General features: G+C 40.3%; 1 pseudogene across 1 annotated transcript; it reads left to right on the top strand.

The window, feature by feature from the left end:
- The first annotated feature begins 1726 nt into the window (after positions 1–1726).
- On the top strand, positions 1727–3823 carry LOC143617879 (uncharacterized; annotated as a pseudogene). Its single transcript, XR_013150909.1, has 2 exons — positions 1727–2390; positions 2793–3823. The product of XR_013150909.1 is annotated as an uncharacterized LOC143617879 (transcript).
- Positions 3824–20613: the final 16790 nt, after the last annotated feature.

Here is a 20613-nt window from a genome sequence, read left to right as displayed (position 1 = left end):
GAAAACACTATGGAAAAACACAATGGAAAAAACACTAAGAAAATAAAACACAATGAAAAACACAATTAAATTACACAATGTAAAAAACACAATACAAAAAACATATGAAAAAATAAAACACACTTGTATAACACAATTTTGGTAAAACACACCTTGTAAAAAACCCACGAATTTTTTTTTATTTTTATAAAACAATATGGTTCTCATATAAAAGATAAAAAAACACTCGTTTTTATGGTGAAATTGTTTTGAAAAAAAAATGTCGTATAAAAAAGTTATGGACGTTTTAAAATGATGAGGAATTTGACATGTGCCTTGCATGTGGAGAGAGAAAGTCAACAAATGTGTTATCCATATTATGCCATTACCCTTGTTTTACAATTGATGATCTCTTTAATCTAATCTCAACCATTCAATTCTCAAATGAATAGACAAGATTATTTTCTATCCTTCTTAGAAAAACTAATCTTCTTATTATAACTCAACCCTATATAGGGTAGGGTTAATGTAAAAAACAATTGTTTTGTGAGAAACATAAGAATAAATGTAGACCCTTGGATCTAGAATCTAGTGGTTGAGATTGGTAGTTTTCCAAAAGTTGTATAGTTTCATATTTACATGGTATAGTGTCCTATTTAGGTGGTGTACTTTATTTTAAAGGCTTCTCACACTTCTCACAAAACAATTGTTTTTTATTTGAACCATTTTCTATATATATATATATAAACCATAATTAAAAAACCAATAATACTAAACCGAACCAAAAATATCCCGAGAAAACCATCTCAACCATTATAACCATAAACCGAACGGTTTTGAAAAAAAAAACACATATTTTATTTGGTTTAGATTTAGCACAAAATTAACTACACCGAACCGCATCGCACCGCACACGCACCTCTAATATATATGTATACATATATATATACATATACATATATATATACATATACATATATATATATATATACATATATATATATATATATATATATATATATATATATATTTAATATACATATATCCAAACACTTGAACAACTAAAAAATTAAACAAAAACACTTTTTTAGATAAGATAAAACTCAAAGTTTTTCATACCTCATAAATGTGTGTATTGAAAGCTTGGATGAGAGTATTAATGGAAGTTGATTAATTTGAGAAGATGTATTAAATTCAAATTCACGCATGGAAAGGGGGATCTACCTCATAAATGTGAGAGCCGTTTGGACTTTGGAGGGGCATTAATTTCAATTTCTCGCAGCTGTTCGGAAGCTTTGAAGCGGTTTTCAAAAAAAACTCCCTTCTAATATGTGCAATGGAAGATTTGAAGCAATTTTAATGCAAACCGCTTTAAATTATTCAGTGTGAACCGCTTCTAACCTATATGTTTTGTAGTCATGAATTCTCACAATATGTTTTGTCAATATATCTTAGATATTTATTAAATGAAATCCTATAAGTTTGTGCAAGTACAGCAAAAATGTAATTATTTTTATTTTCTTTTCTTAAAGCCGATATATTAAACGAAAATAAGCGGTCACTTACAAGAAGGAAGAAACCCGACGTTATAACTACAAGAAAAATTTTCCTTGCCATTCTCTTACTTATCTTTCATGGAATGATGCACATACTATATAATATATTTATATATAAAAAAAGGATAAACTTAGGATTGGCTGATCCCACACCCTATTAAACTAGGTGTACGTGTTCGTGTTCGTGTTCGTGTCCGTCCATGTTGTGTGTGTCTATATATATGCAAACATCATGTACACCTTCTTCTGTGAGAAAATTTGAGTTCTCTACATTTGTGAAACTTAGAGAGGATGGAGAAACTTCTTTTTGAAGCATCACTAGTTGGAAACGTAAACATCTTGCTAATGTTGCTTCAAGAAGATCCATTAATTCTTGATAGAGTTACCCTAAACCGCCACGGCGACACTCCTCTACACATTGCATCCATGCTTGGGAATGTGGATTTTGTCAAGGAGGTCATTACCCGAAAGCCCCACCTCGCTATGGAACGTGATGCACAAAATCGTGTGCCTCTTCATAACGCATCAGCAAAAGGCCACACTGAAATAGTTAAACTGCTGATATCTGCTAACCCTGAGACATGCCTTGTGCGTGACGGCGATGGGAGGAACCCGCTTCATTTTGCAGCCGTTAAAGGATGGTGTGAAGTTGTGAAAGTGCTTGTGCAAGCTCAACCTCATGCAGCTAGAGCCATGGTGCAGCAGGAGACTATTTTGCATTTGTGTGTGAAGTATAACCAACTTGAGGTTTTGAAGATTTTGGTAGAGAATGTGGGTGATCATGAGTTTGTAAACACTAAAGATGCTGATGGCAACACAATACTGCACCTAGCTGTTGCTGACAAACAAATTGAGGTACGTAATTCATGTTAACAGAATTTGTTATCTATAATAGTTTTTATTATTGATTTATTATTTATTCTCATGTTCTTTTTGTTACTCATTCCTCTATATCTAGTTTGAATATTAGGATAGTTATTGACGTTTTAACATTACCATTAGGTGGTTAGTTTTATCATTATCTTTTTAGCATATAAAAATATATGAAATTTAGTTATTTGATGTATAGATTATATTACTCATCAATACAATTTTTGGTGGTTTTAAATTCTTTTAGTACGAATAATAACATACATGTTATCCATCATAATCATTCTTTTTAAGAAAATAAAATACAGTTCATAAATTTATTAAGTGTGGAATAGTTGTTTTGTTGTAGTGATTATGACAAATTGCTTCCATCTTGAACATTTTTAGACCATAAACTTCTTGGTATTGAGTACAACTACAGAAGTGAACGCATCAAACATAAATGGGGAAACATTGATGGATATATTGGCTAAAGGTCCAAGAGATGTGAAAGATCAACAAATCATGCTCGCCTCAAGGCGAGCACGAGTGGTTGATGTTGACACTAAAAGTTTGTTAGAACAAATTCCTCAAAACTCTAGAGGCGAAATCTACAAGAAGAATATGAAGAAGAAGAAGAAGAAGAATGATGGTGATTGATTAGACAAGAAGAGAAACATTTTGATACTTGTTGCATCATTGATAGCAACCATGGCCTTTCAAGCAGGCATTAATCCTCCTGGTGGCGTTTCGCAAGAAGATAAACAAGAGGCTAATCGGCCATCCAATATGGTTGGATTTGCGGCCATGGAACCTAACTATAATACAACTGGATTTGCGGCAACAGAACCCAAGTATAATACAACTGGAGCTGGATTTGCGGTCATAGCACTTAGGGGTGATAAGGGGATTTGGCATACTTTCCTAATATGCAACGCTTTGTTTCGACTCTTAGCATTATCTTGTTGCTGATTAGTGGATTACCCTTTTTGAAGCGTCCGTTTTTCATGTGGGTTCTAAGGGTTATCATGTGGGTTGCTAGCGCCTCTATGTTGTTCACTTATTTGACTTCCATAGTGGCTTTGACACCAACTAATTCCTATTCAACCACAAAGTTAACCCCAGTTGCGTGTATAATACTTGGTATCGTGTTCGTATGGCTTGTCTTGACGACTCTTCTAGTTGTGGGACACACCATCCGGCTTTTAATACGCGTCATAAGGTTAATAATCAAAAGAGTCAAAAGTGTAATCAACATGTGTTGTTGATACATCTAACGCATGTTCTGATCAGACGTTCTTAAGAATCTATATATGTGTTTATTTCAGAATAAATTTGTACTCTTTTGAATTACTTGGGGGCTTGTTCTCCAAACAATATTATGTATCTTTCTTTCGCAATGTTTATAGTGGATCCTTATAAACGTTTTATATCTATAATATTCTTCTTGATTGATGTGTCTCATAATTGAACTAGTGGTTAAAAAGATCGATTAGCTTCTATGTTATTCATATAAGCACTTAAATTTTTAGCATATATTGTATTGAGGATATTTTATTTCTAGTAATGAGTAAGAAATTTCTTCAACAATCGATGTTTGAAATTCGTCTACGGGCTTAACCTCGGCTGTTGATGTACCACAGAGTTAAAAGGCCGTTTCAAAAGATATTAAACTTTTCTTTATGCCTATTATTTATGTGAAAATGACCCAAATAGCCATATTGACCACCCTAATCCCAAAAATAGCTATCACTTTCACAAAATCCCCAAAATAGCCATCCAACCGGGATCCGACGAAAATTTTAATGGATCCACCGCATTATGTCGGTACATCGGAACTCGTTAAAGAAGGGCTAGATCTGACTGATACAAACTGAATCGTTAATCAAATGGTCCAATAAAATAAGAAAGATTCCATATCAGAAACTAGGGGTGTGCAAAATTAGGGTCGGCCCAAAAAAACCCGAAAACCGGACCAATCCTTCCCGGGACCGAACCGACCGCAAATTACAAGACTGAAATCAATCCTAGTTTATTTTCAATATCGGTTTGTGGTCGGGTCTTCGGTCATTAGAACTCACAATCCGATGAAACCTGACAGACCCTAGGATAAAACTAATTCTTTGATGCTGGATTTGAAAATTTTAATACAATGTAGTTTAATGTATTTTTATTGGATTTTCAATCGGTGCTGCAGTGTATTTCCAAGTCCCAAGCATAAGAAACCGGACCGAACCGGGTTTAACCTGGCCCGACCTGAAAACCAAACCCATATGAAAACTGGAACCGAAGACCGGACCTAAATATTCCGCTCGGGTATCTGCTGAGCTCAGTTCGGTTAGGTCTTCTAGCGGATAAAGGACCGAGACCGAGAAAATGATGAAGATGATAGAGGTACATGACCAAACTACCGGTAAAACAGAGTAACCAAGATCAGATGGTTCAATATATGAGTTCAGGCAGCTATGCACGGATTCATGGTGGTGGTGATTTCATTTAAGACATGGAAAATTACCCAAATGATCCTTTTTAGGAGAGAGATTCCCAAAATAACCCACCAAAATTGAAAATTCCCAAAATGATCCATCCAAATCCGTCTTTCACGTGACATTGAGAATTTCCCTGTGATATTTCAACAACCAATCAAAATTTAACACCTTTCAATGCCCCCACCTACCACGTGATTTTTTAAATCCAATCCGTCTTACACGTTTTATATCACATGAAAACTTACATGAGGAAAACAATCTTTAACGTGATGTTTCGGCCGGTTTCTATCTTCCACGTGAGTTATCAAAAAAGTTGTTTTTAGATTTATTTTGAAATTAATCTCCAAATATAAATTTCATATGAATTTCGTCTTTTAAAAAAAAAAAAAAAATCTTCTTTATCCAACTCCCACCATTTCCTCTGCCACCTAATGCTACCAGACTCCACCACCACCACCACTATCTGGATGGGCGGCGATAACGAAACCTCATCATGGTCACCCACCACAACCACCCATCACCACCAAGTCGTCACCCATTACACCACCACTTGCTCTTCTCTCACCACCCTCAAATCCATGCTCGAAACTGACTTGTGTTTGATCATCACCGGTCGATTGCTGACAAACCCTCATTTCTATAAACATAGTTGGAGAACTTCCTAGGTAAAAATTCTGAATCACAACTTCTTTCTATAATAACATATTACTTATAAACTTTACTTAATAATTATTAATTAATAACCAAAAAGAGAATTTGCAACAAAATTCAAAAGGTTAAAGAAAATCAAGATTCATACAACAATCCATGGTTTATATTTTTTCAAGAAAAAAGGTTTCATCGTGATATGGTGGTGGTGGTGGGTGGTTGTGGTGGTAGTGTCCTGTAGCATTATGTGGTGGAGAAAATGGTGGGAGTTTGGAAGAAGTAGATGAAGAAGATGATAAATATGATTTTTATAAAAGACGAAATGTAAGGCCAATTTTAGTAACTTTTGATATCAAATTACGAAACCCGTTAAATATATTATGGTCAAGTTAATAATTAATACCGGTGAGAAATTCGGATACGAGACGATAGCTTCGGTGCGCGCGTTTAGCTTCCACGGGAGAAGATCTTCTAGAATGTTAGTTGTTGGGTTATAAAAGTAACTTTGTATTTCATTTTAGTGTGTGTTTGAAGGTGTAAACCATCCACTCAAGGGGAGCTCACCTTGGGTGGGTCGGTTCTTTGTTTAATGTATCAAATCCCTTAACCGACAATGAGATCGTTCTTGTATCTTATCTTTATATTATCTATGTTCGGTCGTTTGATTTACCACACCTGTCTTGAATATTTATCAAGTGCAAAACCGTTCGTATGGTCATTTTGGAACCTACAATTGGCATCAGAGTGAGTCGAATCTTATGATTCAACTTTGCTTTTGATATTCGGGTTCCATTTCCGCTATTACCCGAACCGAGACGTTAAAAACCCATTGAAGTTTTGAAAAAAAAGTTTGAAGATCTTGAAAATAAAATGGGAAAAAAGCGTGTTTGAAGCATTCTCCTTGTAGATCCGGATGTTCGGCATCTACAAGTGCCCGATCCGGGCGTTTCAAGACCTTTCAGCAGACGCCAAAATTCCGGCAGTTGCAAATCTGGAATGACTTTCCGGCGACTGCGAGAAAGTATGATAGAAGAAGAGAATATTTCGGCGGCGGCGGCGGTTTTGATGGTGGACGTGGCGGCGTTTGGATATTGGGTGCCGCAAGTCGTTTTTCTGGCTGCCGGAAACTGTGGTGGCTACAACGTTTTTTCGGAGGTCGAGGTCACCGGAATTCGTTTTTCGGTGGTCAAAATGGTTGATTGACGGCTTCATGTTGATGGCGGGTGTGATTTTTGGCAGTTTGATGTTGGAAGAACATAACTGCAGCTAAAGGCGGTGGCCGGATGACGGTTTTCCGGTGGCTAGATGTAGATGTCGTGCTCTAATAAAAAACAAGTATTTATAAGACTTAAATACCTATAACTAGTATGGGTAAGTAAGGTCGTCTTCACAGGGAATCAGTGGAAAGTGCAAGTAAGTTCATAATTATTAATTATTATATTAAGTGGACATACGATATCATGCGGTTTATAAAAGATGATTTAATAAGAACACACGATTATAACTTAAGGGTTGTAAACAATTATGGGAAATGATTCACTTTAGGTTCAATAATTACTAAACCTAACAGTTGGGTTGTGAGGATAAACGATACCCTAACTGAATTGTTGACACAACTGAACCCCGGTTTACACAATTACCAATTTAATGTATGAAAATCAGTTATAAGAAATGACTATCGATTATTGGTTCAATGACATAAGAGCTAACCATACATGTGATGAACACAATCAGAAAAGTTATGAAAAGTTTGATAATCAAAATCATAAACTGTTTAAACAATCAATTCGAATGTAAAACAAGATTAAAGACATTCAATCAAGTTCGTAATCATTCAAAACATAGAATCTGATCAAAGTTAGTTTACACAAAACCCTAGCCTAAAGCGAATACAATGGTTTAGCCTGACATCGGTATCACGAAGGATTCTCTTATCTAATGAAAGGATGAAAGCATGCGATGAACGGACAGACTAGAGGATTCGGAATGGTGCAAAATCGTCCGAGGGCTTGTACCTGGTTGGTGGAATGAAGGATAGGTCGAAATAGGGGCTCAAAACTGATTATATCAAAGTTAGGATAATTTCTTGTCATGAAGGAGTTTAGCGCGGCGCTAACAACCAGGAGGTGAGACCTTAGCGCCACGCTAAGGTCTACTTTCCTAATTTCATAATTTTGACCTTAGAGGAGCTCTAAGGTCACACAAGGGCCCCTTAGCGCCACGCTAAGGGTGTCTTACACATCCTTTTTATTTTCTTCTTTTATTTTGCATCGGAAAGCTTGCCAATCGTCATGAGTCTTCTACATCTTCGTTCCAAGCCCGTAATTCATCCCGATAAGCGTCCTTAATGCCAAGTATCCTGAAACACATAAACACGCTTGTGACACCCGGTAATTTCCCAACCCCTTAAACCAAGTAATCAACCTAATAATTAGGTGATTGATAATAATATGCGCGCTATATTAGAATCAGCGCGGGCATTTGTTATATGCGCCGTGCGCAAGCGCGCCATGTTAGTCAGAGCGGGCATGTTATGTGCGCCCTGCGCGAGCGCACCATGTTAGGAACCTGCGTGGGCATATGTTATATGCGCCATGCGCGAGTGTATTGGTTTTATGTATCCATAACTTAATGTTGTCTATTGGGTTGACCGTCCCGCATGATGCTAAGGCGGGTGCATCCCAAATCGTTTATGCGCGTGCGGAAGGGGAACTAACCTCCCCGCATGGCGGGAACATTGAGAGTTAGTTTGTCTGAAGCTCCAAGATGGAATTGACTTCAACATGACTGATCACTATGTTGAAATACCAAGACCACCTGGAGAATCTACAAATGAAACTCAATGTCCCTGACTGCGAGAAGGTTACGCACCTACCCGCAGCAAAGAAGTGTCCTTCACGCAGAAAGCTATGCGCACAAAGTTATACGCGCAGAACACTTAGCCTAAATCCCAGATATAAGGGAATTACTCCCGCCCAAAAGGAAACAGTAGCGTGTTTCAGAGATTTTCCACTTTTTACTGTACACTGACAAAAGCATCTGAAAAAGCATACTGTAACATGAAAAGTCAACTGTCAGCCACCCTACTCCCACCAACCACAGACCTGCATGTCCTGTCCAAATCAAATCAAAATCTTTTATCCACTACTCCACTTTTAAATAAATAATAATAATTTCCATACTTTATCATCATTACACCTAGATATGAAAAGATTACAATCCCCTAAAGCAAGGGATTGTGTTCCCTTGAGTTTGCCTATAAATATGTAACCTAAATTATCACCCAAAACACACTTCAAACTTCTCTCTTAAAGTTGCACGCACTAATCATCGCCCAAGCATCCGTTTGATTTTCAATACCGTTCCTGTTACTAGGTAAGCCGAGATTATAACCTTGAGATCTACTTTCCAACCCTTATATTCTCCTATTTCTTATATACTTCTTGTTATTCTAGACCTTCAATTCAAAGGCTAACACCAAGAAAACCCGAATCTCGATTAATCCCTTAACAAGAACCACAGGTGAGTCTCACAGCTCCTATTTTCACTGTTTTCACTACTTTTAAACTGTTTTCGGGGCGAGGGACACGTACTTAAAACTATGTTTTATGTGATACTCTTACAAGCAATACAAGCAATTATGTGTTTAAATAATGTTTCATTATGGTGTATTTACGAGCAATGCAAACGGTATCTATGGTTTTCGATGTATGTGAGCTAGAATTCGAGTAAGTGATCACTTTACCATTGGAACTCGAAGGGTAGGGACTGCTGGTTTGATCCACCCACTCGTAGGGGTCGCACCTCTTTGCATGGACGAGTGCCTAGTATGGTCATGGGGCAGTACTACGGGGTTGAGCCCGCTCGTAGGGGTCGCGCCTCTTTGCATGGACGAGCGCCTTGTTTTCCGGCACAACGTCCGCGCGTAACCCGCGGGACGGAATTTATTGATTAGCTCGTAGGGGCAACGCCTCTTTGCATAGACGAGCACGGTTTTTCAGAGATGTCCACGCGTAACCCGCGGGACGGCATTACATTATTTAGCTCGTAGTGGCAGCGCCACTTTGCATGGACGAGCACGTTTTCCAGAAACGTTCGCGCGTAACCCGCGGGACGGTATTACTTATTTCGCTCGTAGTGGCAGCGCCACTTACACAGACGAGCACGGTTCCCAGTAATGTTCGCGCGTAGCCCGCGGAACGACTTTTATCAGAAATATGTGTCAGATCTATGTTTTCATACGGATTATCAAGTATATGTTTAGACATGAAATCAGAAATGTGTTTCAATATGATTTTTAGCAAGACTATGATGCAATGCGATTTATCAAGTTACTAAAACTTGTGAACTCACTCAGTTTATACTGATTCAAATGTTTTTACGTGTCTTTCAGGAGATAACTAGGTAGCGCATGGAGTCACACTTAGAGCACCTCACGCTGAACATCTAAAACTAGCTTTTTGGAAGATTTTAGTTCTATCCCTTCGATGCGCGTGGTTGTTCCCGCCGCGCAAGGGGATATGGCGTGGAAATCTTCAACAGTTTTTATACTTGGATGTTTTTATGTAGTTCTTAAACAATGTAATGTATTTGAATTAAACATTTCATGCGCAATGAAAATCTTACTTTGAATGTTTGCAATGGCCCGTGCTTAATTATCAATCCCCACTCGCGCGCGCCCGGCTGTTTCCGCCGTTCAGGGCCGGGTGTGACAGATTGGTATCAGAGCACTGGTTATAGCGAACTAGGAAAAGAAGTTTTAACCTAGACTATAACCGTTGGGGAAATCGCATGAAATATTTTTCAAAGAAAATATTTTCAAAAGAAACTATACACACACTTAGGAACACGGGTCACACAGTGTCTAGTAAATAAAGATAAAAACATTATGTGCTCAGAGTACATGCGCTAAGTTGATATGTTTTCACTCTTTTAAAGCGAGAATGCCTCCAACTAAAGCCCAAGGGAATTACCATGACGCCCGAGGAACTCGCGGAAATAATCGCGCAAGCGATCGCAACACATGAGGCCAGCAAGGCCGAATCAAGTCAGGGTCGTCAGAATGAGACCCCAGAACCCGAATCAGGAGCCTTGGACAAAGGATGCTCCTACAAGACATTTATGGCCTGTAAGCCTTGGCCATTCAAGGGTACCGAAGGGGCCATTGGGCTCTACAACTGGATTGACAAGATGGAGACAGTTCTCTCCATTAGCGGATGTAGTGAGAACCAGAAGGTCCTTTACGCGACCTGCATGTTCCAAGAAGCAGCTTCGTCTTGGTGGAAGCTTCAAGTGAAGACATTGGGGCGAGAAGTTGCTCTCCACAAGACCTGGGAGGAGCTGAAGGAAATGATGATAAGAAAGTTCTGCTCTCGCGCAGAGATTCAGAACCTGCAACAGGAATTCTGGAACCACACCATGGTAGGAACGGATATCGACGCCTACAACAACCGGTTCAACGAGCTTTGCCAGTTGGTGCCAGACATGGCAAACACGGAGGAAAAGAAGATCGAGAGGTATATCTTTGGGTTACCTCCTGTTGTTAGGGTTCCGCTCAACGCCGCAGCGCCTCCAACCTTTGATGAGGCGGTAGCGCGGGCCATCACCCTTACAAGGGATACGGTCCGTGCGGGTATGTTGACTACGCGCGGAATCGAGCAGCGAACCTCTGATCCCAAGAGGAAGTGGAACTCTCACCACCGAGGGTCCGACTCCAAGCAGCCACCGTTCAAGAAGCAAGAAAGCGCAAGGACTTATGCGATTCAGGCCGCGGAGCCACCACGAAAAGGATACAGCGGGCCTCGCCCATGGTGCAACAAATGCAAGTATCACCACGAGGGTGAATGCGCAAGAATCGAATGTGCCAAATGTGGCAGACCAGGACACAAGGCGATGAATTGCCGTATCAGAGAAGCTGGAGCAAGCGACAACTGCTACGCATGCGGGAAGCCAGGGCATTTTAGTCGGGATTGCCCGCAAAAGGGAAACCAAGCTCGCGGGAGAGCTTTTGTGATCGGCGCAGGCGAAGCTAAAGAAGAGCCGAATGTGGTAACCGGTACGTTTTTGCTTAACGGCCATTTTGCATCTGTCTTATTTGATACTGGCGCTGACCTAAGTTTTATATCCGCCGAGTTTAAAGACTCCCTAGGCCTAGCAACCAGTAGGCTAGACACACCTTATACTATAGAACTAGCCAATGGTAGGCAGTTATGCGCGAACGAAAGAACTGAACAATGTGTAATAGTCATGGGAGGTCACGGGTTCAATATTAACTTGTTGCCAATAGACTTGGGAAGTTTTGACATTGTAATAGGTATGGATTGGTTAGTCAAGAGCCACGCGGAAGTTATTTGTCATGAGAAGCAGGTTCGGGTCCCACTGTTGAACGGAGAAACCTTGGTGATTCAAGGGGAAAGAAGGGGAGTTGCGACGAAACTGATTTCGTGCCTAAAGGCGCGCAAGTGCCTAAGGAAAGGGTGCTACGCCTTCCTGGCGCATGTAGTAGAGAAGAAAGGAGATGAGCGAAGAATTGAAGACTTACCAGTAGTGCGCGAATTTCCAGAAGTTTTTCCTGAAGATTTGCCCGGATTACCGCCACCGCGACAAGTCGAATTTCGTATTGATTTAGTCCCAGGAGCTGCGCCTGTAGCTCGAGCGCCTTATCGACTAGCTCCGTCTGAGATGCAAGAGCTATCCAATCAGTTACAGGAACTATTGGATAAGGGTTTCATACGCCCAAGCTTTTCACCTTGGGGAGCTCCAGTACTGTTTGTTAAGAAGAAGGATGGTTCGTTCAGAATGTGTATTGACTACAGGGAGCTGAATAAGCTGACAGTCAAGAATCGGTACCCCTTACCGAGGATTGACGACTTATTTGACCAGTTGCGGGGATCCAGTTATTATTCGAAGATAGATCTACGGTCCGGATACCACCAACTTAGGGTCCATGAGGAAGATGTGCCGAAAACAGCCTTCCGAACTAGATACGGCCATTATGAGTTCTTAGTGATGCCTTTCGGGCTAACTAATGCGCCGGCTGTATTCATGGATCTGATGAACCGCGTGTGCAAACCATACTTGGACAAGTTTGTGATTGTATTTATAGATGATATTCTGATTTACTCTCGGGCCAAGGCCGAGCATGAGCAACACCTGAGATTGATTTTGGAATTGTTGAGGAAAGAGAAGTTGTATGCGAAGTTTTCCAAGTGCGAGTTTTGGCTTAGAGAAGTTCACTTTCTCGGTCACGTTGTAAACGAGAAAGGAATACACGTTGATCCTTCCAAAGTCAAGGCCATCGAAAACTGGGAAGCGCCAAAAACCCCAACTGAGGTGAGGCAATTCCTAGGACTAGCTGGCTACTATCGACGCTTCATTGAGAACTTCTCCAAGATAGCTCTACCTCTGACCGCGCTAACTCAGAAAGACAAGAAGTTTGCTTGGGGCAAAAATCAGGAAGCAGCGTTTCAAATGTTGAAACAGAAGTTATGTAGTGCACCAATTTTGTCTCTGCCCGAGGGGACGGATGACATCGTCGTTTACTGCGACGCTTCACATCAAGGACTCGGATGTGTCCTTATGCAGCGAGACAAAGTCATAGCGTATGCCTCGCGCCAACTCAAGACCAATGAAAAGAACTACACAACGCATGATCTGGAACTTGGAGCGGTTGTCTTCGCGCTAAAGATTTGGCGCCATTACCTCTATGGTACAAAGTGTATAATCTTTACGGATCACAAGAGCCTTCAACATATATTCGATCAAAAGGATTTAAACATGAGGCAACGAAGATGGGTTGAATTGTTGAATGATTATGATTGTGAAATAAAGTATCACCCTGGAAAGGCGAATGTGGTAGCAGACGCGCTAAGTAGGAATGAGCGAATAAAAACGCTACGAGTCAAGGCTCTAAGGTTGACCATTCGCGCAGATCTCTCTACCCGCATCCGAGACGCTCAACAAGAAGCCTTGAAACCAGAGTTTGTTAAAAACGAATCCCTAGGGGGTATGATTAAGAGTTTGGAACTTAAGAACGGCAATCTATATTTCGCTAACCGCATATGGGTCCCTCTCAAGGGAGGATTGCGCGAGCAAGTATTAAACGAAGCTCACAAGACGCGGTATTCCGTACATCCTAGCACAGACAAGATGTACCAAGATGTTAAAGCGCTGTATTGGTGGCCCAATCTTAAAGGCGCCATCGCGATGTATGTCAGTAAGTGCCTGACGTGTTCGAAGGTAAAGGCTGAATACCAGAAGCCGTCGGGGTTACTTCAGCAGCCAGAAATTCCCATGTGGAAGTGGGAACAAATCTCTATGGACTTCATCACCAAACTGCCAAGGACACCTGGGGGTTACGACACAATCTGGGTTATTGTAGATCGGCTAACTAAGTCAGCGCACTTCCTGCCGATCAAGGAAACCGATAAGATGGAAAAGTTAGCCCGATTGTATATTCGAGAAGTAGTTTCAAAACATGGAGTCCCAGTGTCCATCATTTCTGATAGAGATAGTCGGTTCACCTCAAGATTTTGGAGATCGTTACAAGGGGCTTTAGGTACTCGTCTTGACATGAGTACGGCATATCATCCCCAAACGGATGGGCAAAGCGAGCGAACAATCCAGACATTGGAAGATATGATGCGCGCGTGCGCCATCGATTTCGGAGGTAGCTGGGATACTCATCTCCCATTGGTTGAATTTTCTTACAACAACAGTTATCACACAAGCATCAAGGCTGCGCCGTTTGAAGCTTTGTATGGGCGCAAGTGTAGATCCCCACTGTGCTGGGCTGAAGTGGGTGACAAGCAAATGACTGGTCCAGAATTGATCCAAGAAACAACAGACAAGATTTTTCAGATACGGGATCGCCTTAAGACAGCGCGTGACAGACAGAAGAGCTACGCAGATGTGCGAAGGAAACCGTTGGAGTTTCAAGTAGGGGATAAAGTACTTTTGAAAGTCTCTCCATGGAAAGGAGTCCCCCGTTTCGGCAAGCGAGGAAAGTTAAATCCGCGCTACATTGGACCATTTGAGATCCTGGAAAGGATCGGTCCGGTTGCTTATAAACTCCGTTTACCCGCCGAACTCAGTGGAGTTCATGATACGTTCCATGTGTCCAACCTCAAAAAGTGCTTATCTGACGAAACGTTGGTTTTGCCGTTGGACGAGATTCACATCGACAAACAACTGCACTTCGTAGAAGAACCTATAGCAGTAACCGATTGGAAAGAACAAAAGTTACGCAGAAGCAAAATCAAGTTAGTAAAGGTTCAATGGAACTCAAGGCGTGGGCCTGAATTCACTTGGGAAAGAGAAGATCAAATGCGCCAGAAATACCCACACCTCTTTGAGAGCATGGCTTCTGCCAGCGACGTCTCCTAAATTTCGGGACGAAATTCTTCTAACAGGGAGAGAATGTGACACCCGGTAATTTCCCAACCCCTTAAACCAAGTAATCAACCTAATAATTAGGTGATTGATAATAATATGCGCGCTATATTAGAATCAGCGCGGGCATTTGTTATATGCGCCGTGCGCAAGCGCACCATGTTAGTCAGAGCGGGCATGTTATGTGCGCCCTGCGCGAGCGCACCTTGTTAGGAACCTGCGTGGGCATATGTTATATGCGCCATGCGCGAGTGTATTGGTTTTATGTATCCATAACTTAATGTTGTCTATTGGGTTGACCGTCCCGCATGATGCTAAGGCGGGTGCATCCCAAATCGTTTATGCGCGTGCGGAAGGGGAACTAACCTCCCCGCATGGCGGGAACATTGAGAGTTAGTTTGTCTGAAGCTCCAAGATGGAATTGACTTCAACATGACTGATCACTATGTTGAAATACCAAGACCACCTGGAGAATCTACAAATGAAACTCAATGTCCCTGACTGCGAGAAGGTTACGCACCTACCCGCAGCAAAGAAGTGTCCTTCACGCAGAAAGCTATGCGCACAAAGTTATACGCGCAGAACACTTAGCCTAAATCCCAGATATAAGGGAATTACTCCCGCCCAAAAGGAAACAGTAGCGTGTTTCAGAGATTTTCCACTTTTTACTGTACACTGACAAAAGCATCTGAAAAAGCATACTGTAACATGAAAAGTCAACTGTCAGCCACCCTACTCCCACCAACCACAGACCTGCATGTCCTGTCCAAATCAAATCAAAATCTTTTATCCACTACTCCACTTTTAAATAAATAATAATAATTTCCATACTTTATCATCATTACACCTAGATATGAAAAGATTACAATCCCCTAAAGCAAGGGATTGTGTTCCCTTGAGTTTGCCTATAAATATGTAACCTAAATTATCACCCAAAACACACTTCAAACTTCTCTCTTAAAGTTGCACACACTAATCATCGCCCAAGCATCCGTTTGATTTTCAATACCGTTCCTGTTACTAGGTAAGCCGAGATTATAACCTTGAGATCTACTTTCCAACCCTTATATTCTCCTATTTCTTATATACTTCTTGTTATTCTAGACCTTCAATTCAAAGGCTAACACCAAGAAAACCCGAATCTCGATTAATCCCTTAACAAGAACCACAGGTGAGTCTCACAGCTCCTATTTTCACTGTTTTCACTACTTTTAAACTGTTTTCGGGGCGAGGGACACGTACTTAAAACTATGTTTTATGTGATACTCTTACAAGCAATACAAGCAATTATGTGTTTAAATAATGTTTCATTATGGTGTATTTACGAGCAATGCAAACGGTATCTATGGTTTTCGATGTATGTGAGCTAGAATTCGAGTAAGTGATCACTTTACCATTGGAACTCGAAGGGTAGGGACTGCTGGTTTGATCCACCCACTCGTAGGGGTCGCACCTCTTTGCATGGACGAGTGCCTAGTATGGTCATGGGGCAGTACTACGGGGTTGAGCCCGCTCGTAGGGGTCGCTCCTCTTTGCATGGACGAGCGCCTTGTTTTCCGGCACAACGTCCGCGCGTAACCCGCGGGACGGAATTTATTGATTAGCTCGTAGGGGCAACGCCTCTTTGCATAGACGAGCACGGTTTTTCAGAGATGTCCACGCGTAACCCGCGGGACGGCATTACATTATTTAGCTCGTAGTGGCAGCGCCACTTTGCATGGACGAGCACGTTTTCCAGAAACGTTCGCGCGTAACCCGCGGGACGGTATTACTTATTTCGCTCGTAGTGGCAGCGCCACTTACACAGACGAGCACGGTTCCCAGTAATGTTCGCGCGTAGCCCGCGGAACGACTTTTATCAGAAATATGTGTCAGATCTATGTTTTCATACGGATTATCAAGTATATGTTTAGACATGAAATCAGAAATGTGTTTCAATATGATTTTTAGCAAGACTATGATGCAATGCGATTTATCAAGTTACTAAAACTTGTGAACTCACTCAGTTTATACTGATTCAAATGTTTTTACGTGTCTTTCAGGAGATAACTAGGTAGCGCATGGAGTCACACTTAGAGCACCTCACGCTGAACATCTAAAACTAGCTTTTTGGAAGATTTTAGTTCTATCCCTTCGATGCGCGTGGTTGTTCCCGCCGCGCAAGGGGATATGGCGTGGAAATCTTCAACAGTTTTTATACTTGGATGTTTTTATGTAGTTCTTAAACAATGTAATGTATTTGAATTAAACATTTCATGCGCAATGAAAATCTTACTTTGAATGTTTGCAATGGCCCGTGCTTAATTATCAATCCCCACTCGCGCGCGCCCGGCTGTTTCCGCCGTTCAGGGCCGGGTGTGACACGCTTGCAGGACCAAAGTTCACATAGTATTTAAACTAAAAGTACACAAATAATATAATAATATATATTGCTTTTACCCGACAATCACATCCCCACCCTTATGTTTTGCTTGCCCTCAATCAAACTATCATGCAACACATACACCTGGATCAATAATTCAACAATTACAACGATTAATACTAGTAAGGTATAAGGTTATACCCAATTCCTAAGAACTGATATTGTCAAGGTTGATAACCCACCAAATAATTTGATGTTACAATTTAAAACTATGGAATAGCCAAAACGAGTGTACTTTGTTTCTGGTTAAGGCACACATGATCACACCCCTCATAATATAACATCTCTCCTCTCGGTTTAATATCGGGACCAACAAAAATGTGCCAGTATCTCTTTACCCTTTATACCAAGTATGAACACAGTGTAATAAGCTTGGAAGCAAGTCATATCTCCACCCATTACCCACTGGTTGCATAAAGAATAGAACTATGGGTTTTGTTGTGGCTTAGGTTAGGCTGTAGAAGCGGATTTATTTAGTGACTTATGGTGGATGAAACCCAATTTATTCAGCAAACAAACAACTCACTCATTGACTCAAAAATCAACTCTTTTTGAGTTTTTCTTTGCTTTTCACTTTTTTATAACATCAATATATACAAAAAACTGACCATAGACATACGCACATTTTGTACTATGGTCGACAAACAACTCTAAATACAATTCTTAACTTACCAAATTTCATCCACATGGTTTAAAATAATAAAGGCCAAGGCAAACACGGATTGTAATGTGGTTAAACAAACGAAATAGAAAAGACACAAACTTGGCTCCTAAGGGATAATGTAGGGTAGGGAGTATTATTTTATTTTTATTTTTTTGTGTAAGCCCAATATAAAATGGGTTTTCTAAAGTCTTATTTCTCCATAAAGTGGTGGTATTAAGATCTCAAATTGCATGAGACAACCAAGTTCTAGATATCATGGACATATTGATTACTCTCTATAATGACACTCATATGACATGTGTATATACTATATATTATATGTGTATTATATATAACGCAAATCTCACACACGTACCGGAGGAATTAGGCTGCCGATATGAAACATGTGTACCCGTCCCCATGACTCGTTATCCCCATCTAAACGGTCCATTTTAATTTTCATTATTTGAAAAGCATTTGAATGGGAAGACTTTCGAGAAGCTTAAAAACTGATCATGACCAAAGACCTCTACTTGGCATTAATAATAGCACTTAATTATTTATAATTCCAGCTTTTGCGCACAATCAAGGCACTCTAAAGCAAAAGTTTTAATTGTTCCCACATCCCCACACTTGATTGTCTTCGATGTTTATAATTTAGCAATCAAAAATATATTATTGAAGACGGGATTAAAATTGACTGATAATAAAATTTAAAACCGGGCTTAATGTGACGGTCCTAACGTACACTTTATACAATATACAATTACACTTTTAACAATAAAACTAATAAAACAAAAAGAATTATGAAAACGAAATCACCTGTTAAGAATAATAAGCCACTCAAATATACTCGTGTTTGCGCTCAACGAACCCGGCTCCTCAATTCACTAACAAAATCTGCAAACTATCACACGTGTATAAGCACGCTTCTCACAACTGTTAGGATACGTCTTTTACACCGTTTGCAAAACCGTTAATTTTAATTACCAAGCCAAGTTAAATAAATTTCATAATTAAATTTTTTAAACTAGTAAAATTGTTAAAAGACCCAACTCACTTTCGTAGGAATCACGATTGCATTTAGCGTATGCAACAAGCCCTTTAAACCCCCGTAGCCCGGGTGGACGAGGGAGGTCTCGTGAGGGTTTATAGTGAACAACACCCATAAAGTTCAAATACAACAAAATTTACACGTACCTGAATTAACCATAGCAAAAGGAACATGAAAGCACGTCAGATTGAACCATGTAACTTATAATTCTTTCACCGAAACAATATAAAAGTCTAACTGTTCCGTGTGGCATCCCCACACTTGGCTTTTCCTAGAGTGGCATGTTTGAAATAAAATGGTTAAACAAACTATAAAAGTAAAATAAAATAAAATAATATAGAACAAACTTTAAATAAAATCCGGGTTGCCTCTCGGTTAGCGCTAAGTTTTTATAAAGGTCTTCAACCAGACCATTACCTGATTTGGCGGTTAGGGTGGTCGAATGAAACACTTACCAACTGAGTTTCCTATAAAAGCTCGGTAGTTGACACGCCTCGGCTCTACTTACTTCTTCATGTTCAGCATGTCTGATAAACAAAAACAGGCCGATATAAATGCACCTTTACCTTTAGAATTTCCAACATATGCCCGATAGTTAACACGTCTAGCCTGCACATTATTTTTTATCTTTAGAGCGTCAAATGTTGATCGGGGGCGAACTGAAACACCGAGTTTCCCGTGTAAGCTCGGTAAGTGACATATCGGACGCACACCTTATTTCTCATGGTTAATACTCGTGTAGGCCGAATACAAGGTCCGGGGGCAGCGCTCTTGGCAGCGGGGTTCTAGGGGCGGCATCCCCTAGAGGGGTCCAAGGGGTAGAGCCCCTGGCTGGGGTTAAGCTGTCAAGTCAGCTTGGAAAAATGTTATTTTCATTAACAACCCTTTAATAAAAGTTCATCAGAAAATTCTAAGTCTGGATTAATCTAATCGAGTACTCAATTCTAATCGAATGACCATTTCTAATCGAATGAGCCTTCTATTCGAATGGCAGATTCTATTCGAATGGACCTTCTATTCGAATGGCAGATTCTATTCGAATGAAACATCAGTTCTAATAAAACTCCCATTCGAATGGACCCTCCATTAGAATCAACCCTCTATTCGAATGAAACCTTCATTCGAATCAACCTCTATTCGAATGAACCCTCTGTTCAATTTAGACATTCTATTCGAATGGACCCTTTGTTTGATTTAAACATTCTATTCGAATGGCCCCTTTGTTCGATTCAAACATTTTATTCGAAAGTACCCTTTGTTCGATTCAAATGGTATCTGCACCTTTTTCCTTCTTTCATCTCTTTTATAATCGAATGCTTTCCATTCGAATGTTTGCTTTTCATTCAAATATACCCACAGTAGGGTATTAACACCTTCATCATCATTATTACCTCATATATTAACACTCGTTCTCATTTTTCAGTGTTGTATCATCTCAAAACGTTTTCCTTTCTATATTAGGCCAAGATCTAGCTTACTTATCAATAAAGTTTACACATTTATTGATTTCAAATTTGTTTAAGCTAGATCTAGGGTTATTATATGAACCGTTTATACTAACGAGTCCATTAAGTCCACTTTTA

The sequence above is a fragment of the Bidens hawaiensis genome, unplaced genomic scaffold (assembly GCF_021521415.1).
Source record: "Bidens hawaiensis isolate Kalapana, Puna unplaced genomic scaffold, B.hawaiensis_p1.1 tig00059825_1, whole genome shotgun sequence".
In the NCBI taxonomy this organism is placed as follows: domain Eukaryota; kingdom Viridiplantae; phylum Streptophyta; class Magnoliopsida; order Asterales; family Asteraceae; genus Bidens; species Bidens hawaiensis.
This window is presented reverse-complemented; position numbering and strand designations above follow the sequence as displayed.